Here is an 11,178-nt window from a genome sequence, read left to right on the forward strand (position 1 = left end):
CGACGCGAAAGAACGGTTCGGAGGGCACATCGATGGGGTGAAGGCGTCCAGTGTGCAGCACAGCAGGTTTTTGTGGCGCTGACAGAGCGGTACAGGCCTGGCCAGTGAAAGCGGCGCCGTATGTGGTCGCAGGTACGCGAAACGCCGAGGTGGTCTGTAGTAGTGGTGTCATAAAACTGTTCAAGAACTGAGGTCCGCAGATGGCGTGGTACAACGAGTAAAAATTCTTGTCTTTCAGGGCGTAAGCTGTGACAGTAGAGAACGTCGTCGCGGAGTATACGAACATGTGCAGCATGGGCTCCAAATGTCCAGAATTGAGACGATCTATAAGAACACGTAAGCAGTCATCACGTCGTTCTTCAGTGCGGATGTCGCGCAGATAAGAAATGGCCAGGACGCAAGAATTGGTGTCATGCGCATCATCTTCAGGGCGGCCGACAGGATCACGGGAGAGGCAGTAGGTGTCCTTGTGCAAGCGGCCTGACTTGTACAAAACAGCAAATGAATATTCTTGGAGCCGTAGCGCCCATCTGCCCAATCATCCAGTAGGGTCTTTCAGTGACGAGAGCCAGCACAAGGCATGGTGATCGGCAACCACGGAAAATGTGCGGCCGTACAAGTAGGGGCGGAATTTGGCTACTGCCCAAACTAACACCAGGCACTTCCGTTCAGTAATTGAAGTCCGCTCGGCAGGTCACAGGAGGCCACTCGCGTATGCAATTACGCTACGCGCTCTGCGTTACGCTGCCATTGAACGAGTACAGCCCCAATTCCATGGCCACTGACATCCGTGTGAAGTTCAGTGGCGGCAGATGGATCATAATGAGCCAGCAATGGGGGAGACGTTAGCAAGCGTACGAGGGATGAGAAGGCTTTGGTTTCAGCAAGGCCTCATGTTAAAGTAACGTCCTTTTTAAGTAAGTCGGTGAGTGGGCGAGCAGTTTCGGGAAAATTCTTGACGAAACGACGGAAATACGAGCACAGTCTTATCTCTATTGGAAGACGGAACAGGAAAGTTCTGGACAGCGCGAATCTTGTCAGGGTGGGGTTGAACACCAGCGGCACTGGCAATATGGCCAAGAACGATAGTTTAACGACGTCCAAAGTGCGACTTTGATGAGTTCAACTGCAGGCCGGTGCGTCGGAAACTAGCAAAAATGGATGACAGAAGCGTGAAATAACTCGCGAAATTTGGTGAAGAGACTATCACGTCGCCTGGATAGCACAGACATGTGCACAATTTATAACCGCGAAGTAAGGAGTCCACCATTCTTTCGAAGGTGGCCGGGGCATTACAAAGGCCGAACGGCATAACCTTGCATTGGTAGAGGCCGTCAGGTGTTACGAATGCAGTTTTCTCATGGTCCATGTCATCTACCGAGATTTGGCAATAGCCGGATAGAAGGTCTATGGATGAAAAGTACTTGGCTCCGCGCAAGCAGTCCAAAGCGCCATCTATACGCGGCAAGGGATACACATCCTTGAGCGTGATTTTTTTGAGGTGTCTGTAATCGACATAAACGCACCAACTGCCGTCCTTCTTTGTGACAAGGACAACAGGGGACGCCCACGGACTGCAAGATGGCTGGAGAACGCCTTTTGTCAACATCTTATCGGCTTCTCGTTGATCACTTCTCGTTCAACATGTGAAACACGGTACGGCCTGCGGCGTATCGGATTGGCGTCTCCAGTTTAAATGCGATGGGTGACCACCAATGTCTGGGCTAAAGGGCGGTCGTCAAGGTCAGAAATGACGCGGTAAGTTTCCAAGAGACGGGGGAGGTCAGCAGCTTGTGCAGGAAGGAGGTCAGGTGCAATCATCTTGTTAAGTTCGTCTGTGAAAGTCTGTGAATAGGAAGTTCTTGTAGAGGGCGACGGAATTTCGACGTCAAGCGCCAATATCTCACAATCGTTCACAGGCGAGATTTCGCCCAAGGACATGCCTCTGGGAACAATTTGAGTCGAGCAGGTAAAATTAAGGAGAGGGAGCGAAGTCTGATTGCCTGTAACAGTGAGCACGGTATGGGGAACGGCCAAATTCTTTTCAAGCAGTATGTCAGCAGTGCGACATAGCACATAGACGCCGACAGGAACAGATGGGAACGACATTAGAGTGACGTACGTAGTGGCTTGAGACGACAGGCGGATGTCTTCGGGAGAGCATAACCGTGGTTCTGTGCCTGGTGGACTATAGCAGCCGTGGAGCAGTTCAAACTGAATGACACTAGATGCGCAGTCTAAAGAGGGCTGAATGGGACGATAAAAAGTCTAAGCCGAGTATAACGTCGTAAGGGCATTGTTCCCAAACAGCAAACAGAACAGTCGTGAGGTGCCGCGCGAAGCCAACGCGAGCAGTGCACATACCAAGCACTGTAGGCGTTCCGCCGTCGGCGACGCGTAGGGTGCGTGATGTAGCGGGTGTGAGAACTTTGTTCAGGTGTCGGCGCAAGTGGGACCTCATCACGGATATGTGCGCACCAGTGTCAATGAGTGCTAGGACACTGACGCCATCGACTACAATGTCGATCAAGTTCTGTTTGGTCGGCAAAGTGATCAGAAGGTTTTGCGGTCGAGTCATCAATGCAGCCTCACCTCCGGGAGGTGCATCGCTTAGTTTTCCGGAGGCGGGCGTCGGGTCTGCATCGGGGACGGTGCGCGACGAGCCTACGGCGAACGGGACTGGTGACGCCGAAATGACGACTAGGGACTCTTCCAAGAGGCACGAGCGTCATTGTTTGGCCATTGCGGTTCAAATGGAGGCTGGTAACGACGCTTGCTCTGTTCGGGGCGATAATAACTGGTGAATGGTAGTTGCTGATGGGAGGAGACAGGACGGTTGTTACGATGGCGAGCAACGTGACCGATGCGCCCACAGGCAAAACGGATTCGCCGATCGCCTGCGGTTCACCACTGGGCTGGATTTCGGTGGGGTGCGGAATACAGCTTACCAGTCGATGGGCAAGGAGCTTGAGACAGCTGTGAAGCGGCAACGGCACATACAGAAGGAACTCACAGATTTGCGAGTTCTTCTCGGACAATTTCCTGCAAAAAGGGTACTGTAGGCAAGTTGTTGGGCTCACTGGGGCGGAAAAGAAGGCCTGTAGGAGCCATGGCTTCAAGTTCTCGCCGCACTATCCGCATCAAGTCATCTGATGATGATCGTCGCTGCATTTCTAGCCTGTTGTCACAAGATGATGTCGCATCTGTGTTCGGAAGACGTGCGAACCGCGTTACAATGCGGCGGTCTTTTTGGCCTGCTCAAAGCGTTGATACTTTTTTGTGATGTCCTGTACCGTTTCCCAATTTTTGCACATCAGCAGATTGAACGCCCTGTCAGCGATCCCCTTCAGTACACGGCCAGCCCTGGCTGACTCAGGCATATTGCTGTCGGCCTTACGGCACAGAGCCAGCACGTCCTGGATGTAAGAGACATATGATTCTTCGGACGTTTGGACGCGAGTTGCAAGTTCTTTCTTTGCGGCGCTGTTCCGCCCGTCGGGACGGCCGAAGAAGTCCCTCAGCTTCCGTTTGCACGTGTCCCAGTCGTTAAGCTCTTCCTCGTGCTTGTCATACCACACCTTCGTCGTGCCTTGTTAGGTAGAAGACCAAGTTAGCCAACATAATCGTGGGGTCTCATTTGTTGTGGACACTTACACGCTCATACGTGGCGATCCAGTCTTCTATGTCAAGGCGATCGGTGCCACAGAACATTCCCTGGATCCCGCGGCTGAGCCAGGGCAACCGTCGGGGTTATAGGCGTTGATGCGGGCCGCACCACTTCGGGTCCGGTTTCTTCCATCATCTTGTCCTGTCCGATGTGACGACGGCTGCGAAGTTCCGTTGCTTCTCGTGGTTACCGAGCACCTTTCACCAATTTGTTACGATGCGATGTAAGTCACATATACAGGTGTATTTACAATACAAGAGAGGCAATGATAGATAAAGTAGATGGCTGACGAGACAGATTCTACCTCTTCAAATCGTCGTCTTCGGACTGGCGTTACTCTTGGTGACGCCGTAACAAAAATTCGTGTGGTTAAGCTTTGGTTAACCCTGGTTGATATCGAAAGCTTCACTGCCTTGGCTAGACCCATTGTCGAGCTGTGGTTTCGCAAAAATATACAGATTGTTTGCAATGAATACAGTGTTTATTCATAAGTTTATGCTTATGAAGACACTGCGGTGATCAGTAAAGTAGTGACACTTGATTGCAACTCGCAGTCGGGCCCAACTCTACTCGGGCAACGGCGGCAATGTCTCCTTTCAGGGCTCCGTAAAGGCCTAAATATAGTCCGACGTAGCGTGAACGCGCGCACACATTATGTCACGTTGGCGAGAACAACAGCGGCTATAGTTCGACTGATGGTTCGACGTACTGGCGCCGCCAACGTAACCGGACTCGCGGCCAATGCGCTTCGACGCGCCCGGCGTCTGATGACGCTCGCCGGCGTGCCGATAACGTCGGACTATAAACGCGCCTTAATGCTCTCCTGTGGTTTGACCTCTAGCTCTCAAGGTGAAAACTGCTGAGTCGCCGACGGCTGCCCCAGGTAGCATAATGAAGCTTTCGCTTCAATATGGTTTACGTGGTCATCTCATTTCACGTGTTCACCAAAGTATAGACTCCCAGCGTTTTAACAACGAAGCTGTTCTAGCTAACCGTAAAAAGTGCCGCCTGCTGCCGCAAAATCTTGCCGAGCGATGACGTCACTGCGTTGCCTAGCAACCACCTCGTGGAGCGGCGTGTGCCTCGCCTACTCTCCGTGCCGTGCACATGTTGCCTTGACATGGGACGTTAAAGAGAGGCGAGGAGAGCATGCGCGCGGGGCGCGCAATTCTCGGCAGAGGGAAAGAGAAAATGAGAGCGAGATAGGCAGAGAAATAAATTGTAGCAGCAGCAACGATGCAACGCGCAGAGCTGCTGCCGACAACGCCCGCGTTTTCCTGTTTACCGCGTTAGCGCCGTTTCCCGCGTTCGCAGCAGCTCGGAGACACTGCGCTCAACCGGTTTACGCCGCCGCGCCAACATCTGCGCATGCGGCGTAATAGCGATTGGATATGCGCGTGCGCTGACCTTGAGGCAACAGCTATGCAAGCGTGTGCGCCGCGGCGCTCGATCAGTCGTAGCCATGGCACGCCCAAAGATAGTTCGTACTCCCGAAGAAGATGCCGCAATTTGCCATAAATTCTGGAAAGTGCTGGGGATGACTTGGTAGTGCTTAGCCTAGCCCAATTGTAGGAGTCATGAGGGAGGTCAAAAATCCAGGAGCTAGCCCAAAAGCCAGGACTAGCTAGGTGCCCATCAGCTCCGCTGTCTTTTTAGTATTGCGCCTCCTGTGCAAGCTACGCTAATCTTTTTATTGATGGTACAAGCTCTATTTCGATGTCATTTACCTTATTTGGAGCCAGCTGAAAAAGCTTCTTTCGTGGAAGAAATAATAACACCTTGTAATAATAATAATGTAATTTTTAATTAGTTTTATACAGCGCAGTCATTTATTTTAGATAGCGCTTCGTAACCTCTGTTTACTAAGTTTGTGCCATAATTTCCCGCAGAAAATAAGCTGGCGTCATCTACGTCTATTATCAATTTAGCTGTATTATGAATGGTGGGGAACTCATTATTACATAGGAAAAATAAAAATGGTGCCAGAAAACTTCCCTGGGGAACATCACATTTGACCGGTTTCTCATCTGATCTTTCTTCTGCAACCATTACAGACCGAGTTCTATATTGTGAATAGGAGAAAATTAAAGAGTGTTCTACGCCTCTAATACCATAAAATTCCACCTTTCTATACAAAACGCTATGATTACCAAGGTCAAACGCCTTGAGAAGCCTAAAAATAAGCCGAATACCATTTTCTGACCTTCGAATTTCTGCAATATGAACTTCTTTTGAGCAAGAAGGGCAAGCTGTGTGGATTTATTTTTTCGGAAGCCGTATTGGGGGCACAGTGTATAAGATTACGGCGATCTACGAAAGATGACAGGCGCTGTAAGATTATTTTTTCAAAATATTAAGAAAAGACTGGTAATATGGACATCCGCGTGTAGTTTCTGATTTCATTTTTGTTCCCCCTTTAAGATACTGCGGTCACATTGGTGGTCTGCATGTCACGTGAAAAAATTCCCAATGATAAGCTTTGGTTGAAAATCTTAGTTACAAATGGTGCCAGAACGTCGATGACATATTTCACTGGTTGCATTTCGATTCCTGACACATCAGTCGCTTCACTGTTGCTTAATGCCTTAAAAGACGAGACAATTTCATTCTCGGAAACCAGGGTAAGAAATAATGTGTGTTCAGTGCCAGAATTCATATAGTTAAAATCTCGATGAATATATTGAAGATTGACAGAGAAAAAGAAATCATTAAATCTGTTTGCCATGTCGCAACCTGTTAATTCTACCCCATCTTGCAAAATTATTAACGTTTGTTCTGGTAATATAGCACTGAATTAAAAGTATTCCAAACTTAAGCAGTGCGTCCTACAGTCGTATTAAATTCCTTGAATAGATATTCGTTAGTGCACTCCATAGTCGCTTTCTAACAGTGTTTCTAAATTCCGATAAACGCTTTAAGGGCCTCAACCATTTTAGTTTTGATGAAGGCTTTCTACAATTGGTCACGTTTTTTTTAATATGATCGAGCAATTCCGTTGTCCTCCATGGTTTTCGGAATTTCTCTGAGCGTCTAACTGTCTTTGAGGGAAACGAATAATAATAAACTTGGAAAAATACATCAAGAAATATCTTATATGTAGAGTCAGGATTACATTCTTCTAACACAACACCCAGGTTAATACGTAGTAACTATTCTGTGAAGAATGGAAGTGTTTGAGGATAATTAGTTGTATAAAAAGCTGTTCTTGGGGCCACATACATAGGTTCAATGTGTGACGTGTAAAAAAAAGTCATGTGATCGCTGATGGCACGTAGAATTGTACCGGAGTTTGTGACCCGTAGTTATAAATTGGTTATGGACAGTTTTCGATGTTCTAGTGAACTATTCTGGAGTCTCAGAAGCATTTTTACATGAGAAGAGACAAACTTCCGCGTTTTACTATTAAAATGTCACATGTTTACGTTAGATGTGAATGATCGTGCCCATCAGTGCCCATTTCTTCTGTTGAGGCCATCCAAACTGTTCATTTCGTTGAATTATTTCCTTTCAAATATTTCCGTTCTTCCTGTGTGCATACAATGAAGTGTTTCCTTAATCTTCGTGATCGCTCTTGCAGAAGAGAAACTTTTTCGCTACATCATATTCCCAGAGTTGCGCATGCATGTCATCTTCATCATCATCGACTGCAGGTTCTGCCATCGATTCCTGCTGTCCCCGAACATTTCGCTGGCAGCCATGCTTGAATCGTTGAAGGTCGACATCCCCGCCCTCCAGGTTCTGCTCAGGGCGCCGGACCCGACGTCGCAGCTGAGGGCCGCCATCACCCTGTCGCTGACTCTCGGCGTGCACGTGGGGTTCAGTCTCGACATCGTGCACTCTGTCTCCCACGGGGCAACGCAGCTGCGCGTCTTCAAGGCACGCACGAAAAAAAGAAACACTCACACGCTCGCGCACTATCACTAAGCAGTGAAACCATCGATATTCCATCGGTTACGATAAAGGGGCGTGCGCCTAGCGCTTTCTGAAAGAGAGAGAAAAGCGAGCCCTAATATGCCGATAGTACCGAGACCCAATGTGAGCAGGAATAAAGCGAGTTTTGCAAACAGAATTGAGTTTTCTGTCCTCGTCTGCCCCCCTTTTCCTGTACCTCCTTGCCGTGTTCTTTGGGTTAAATATATTTACATTCGTACTTTTTATCCGATTTTCTACTTGTTCTTCGAAAGAAGTTTTGTCACTGCAGAACTCTAATTTTGGACAGGAAACGTTTATATTTTGGCCCCAGTTCAACCTGAGCCTGTCTAAGGGTTACTCAAAAGTATGCAATATTCCTGGGCGCGTTAGAGAGTAACCGCTTTTCCCTGCAAATGCTTGAACAAAGAAAGGAAGGATGCCTACGATGCACTCACCCACGATTTCCAGTGCGCCTCCCCTTCTGATCCTTCATCTCGTCAGGGCCAGTTTAACTGAATCGTTTCTTTCATGAATGATGCTAATAAAGAGAGTTGGCTGTGGCTACGTTTTCCTTTGGTGATGGCTTCAAACCAAAAATTGTGACAGCACGTGAATGTAGTGGCTGGATTAAAATCAGTTATTTTTCTATGCAGTTTATAATATATATAATGACGCAAAAACAATTTTGGGCATATTGCGCAACCAAACTATTCGAATAGTATAGAAAAGTTACGCAACCCCACGTACAATATAACGTTCGTCGTGCGCGCAAGCGCCCTATAAGAACCTAGAAACAAAAAGCAAAGAAGAAATCAGTGAAGTTGCTCCTGTGAAGTCACACAAAAAAAACGTTAATACGTATGTCAATAGGAACACTAAGGACATTGACCAGTTTCTGGCTTCATGCACAAATCCATACGGTTGATAGTTACAGCAGAGCATACGGTTATTATTCTTACTGGGTTTCGTCTCTGCAGCTGGGATTTCCCATGCAACATCGGACAGGAGTGGTGGGGGGTATATAGGCGGCAGCCGTTATAGGCTAAACATAATGCTTTATGCGCACATGAACGTGCATGTTGTCCTGACGAAACCACGGAACTCACTGCCAGCTCACGACCTGCTTTGACCTGCTTTTGTTAACCTAACCACTGTGCTACACACGTCCCATGCAAAGCGGTTCAATTGCACGAAATATATGGAAAACACACCCGATCGGCGCTAGAAAGGTTTGAAAATTATTTCCATCTTAGACCTCGAAGTTATTTTAGACCTCGAAATTAGACGATCATCGTAGGTGGGATCTGCCGGATTTTATTTAAGCCATAAAGGCAAAGCTTTCAGGCAAGGAAAACACAGTCATATACAGCCGTTTCAATGCACTCGCACTCACAATACACACTTAACGCTCCTTGGGAACCAAATTGCAGCGCGCAAGGGATAAGGAACAGTGGCAAGCACAACATGTCTTCTGTCTTCCCCTGTCTTTTGTCTCTTAAGAGGAAGCTTTAGCTTTGGAAAACGGCAGTTTCCCTATTCGAATACATGTTAAACGCGGAAATGATTTGATGAAACAGCCACTAGTACGCGCGCATTAATGAAATTTTCTGCATTTGAAAGCGAAACTTAAATTCTAACAACTATAAACAGCAATAATTTGATTTACTACCTCAAGTACTTTACAAATTTTGCCTTAAATTGGTAGGTTTCAAGGAAATGAAATTGTAGAATATTGGTAAAGGAGAGAAAATGGAAGCACAATATTTATTTATTTATTTATTCATTCATTCATTCATTCATTTATAATACCCTCAGGGCCAAAGGCGTTATAGAGGGGAGTGGTACAAAAGCAAGTGTGGTACATCGGAAGTAAAGGTTATCTTGGCAGGGATCCCATACAGAAGTAGCATATTCTCATTTAGGACGTATTAGCGTTTTATAGAGTAGATGTTGTAGATGAGTAGAGTAGAGTAGAGGAAGGTATTCTTTCGCCTCCTTTCATTTCCCGTTTCTTCATTATTTCCTACCTTGCCGCCGGTGGGAGCCGAACCTACAACATGCGCATACGTTTATATATATATATATATATATATATATATATATATATATATATACCCGCATCTACTACGTGACCAGGTCTCCAAACATAGTTTTTTACCCTGTGACACTTCTAATATGCTAATGCAGTAAGGAAAATCTCAAGCAATGCAAACTTTTGGGTTGCTGAGCACGAGGTCGCGGGATCGAATCCCGACCACGGCGGCCGCATTTCGATGGGGGCGAAATGCGAAAACATCCGTGTACTTAGATTTAGGTGCACGTTAAAGAACCCCAGGTGGTCCAAATTTCCTGAGTCCCCACTACGGCGTGCCTCATAATCAAATCGTGGTTTTGGCACGTAAAACCCAATAATTTAAGAACTGCAAGCTTAGCCCTAAAATTCCGAGTTTTTATGCTGACGTGACCGGCTCCAACGAATGACCGCGAAGTTCTGAAGAAAAAGGGAAACATTTGCTGTATTTCTCTCGTTAATAGGGGGCTCTTTCTGGCCGATTGGGTGAAGTCAATCTTAGTTCAGTAACCTCAGCGTCTCTGTGAACATGCGCGGCTGAACGCAGGGCAGTACCCTGGCGCAAAAACTAGGCGAAGCGAACCACATGGCCGCCACCGAGCGCTACCTGGCGCAGCTGTACCACGAGGCATCACGCATGCTGACGTCAAGGGAAAGTGCTGACGGTAGCCCGCGGTTGGAGGACGTGCTCGAGCTGGACCGAAAGCTGGGCTCTCTGCTCTCGAAAGGCGGCACCGAGCTACTCTTCCCGGTGGCCGTGCTCGGCTCCCTGAGCGATCGCCTGAGCACGCACGGCTGGATCCGGCTACTGAACGAGCGGCTGTCACCGCACGACCGGCTCGGGTACCAGGACTACGTCAGCGTCGACTCCTACGACGCCTTGCGGGACGCCATTCGTTTCCTCTTTGGCGGAGTCGAAGGCCTTCACGAGGTGAGGGCGCACACGTCGGCCATTTTACTTCCGCAGCTCAGCCGCACATCAAACACTTTACTGCCACAAGCAGTTGAGCTCGACACTCCGGTATGTGCGCTGTTTTCGCCTTTTTGCTATTACGCATTGTGCCGCCATCGTCATGCCTGTTTTCATCGGAGTTAAATGCAAGGATGAGCGTGCTACGGCGCAGATTTTGTGCAATAAGCGCCTGGTCCTCGGATGGAAGACATTAACATGAGTACCAGTCGGCAGCGTTTAGTCCCTCAGCCGGAACATTCATTTTATTGTGCAATTTTATGGGCACTACAGACGCATTTCCGCCGTTGTTCTCGGCGTCGTTGGGATGGTTCCAGTAAAGTCCAAGTGTGATAACACCGCTGTCGCGCGCCGTATGCTGTGGGTGCGGGCCAAAGCGTGCAAGTGTGAACCGAGAAGGATCGTGGCTCGATGTCACGCGCGTAAGGGAGGAAAGCGGGGAGGAAGCAAGCCGTATCTTGCGAGCCATCTGCGTTGGTCACAGAGTCTAGGCGCATCGAGGGCTGGTGACTTTGTGTGCGCTGTGTTCTCGCCGCTTGGTTCGCGTTGAAGCGAGAG

This window comes from Dermacentor silvarum, chromosome 4 (assembly GCF_013339745.2).
Source record: "Dermacentor silvarum isolate Dsil-2018 chromosome 4, BIME_Dsil_1.4, whole genome shotgun sequence".
NCBI lineage: Eukaryota > Metazoa > Arthropoda > Arachnida > Ixodida > Ixodidae > Dermacentor > Dermacentor silvarum.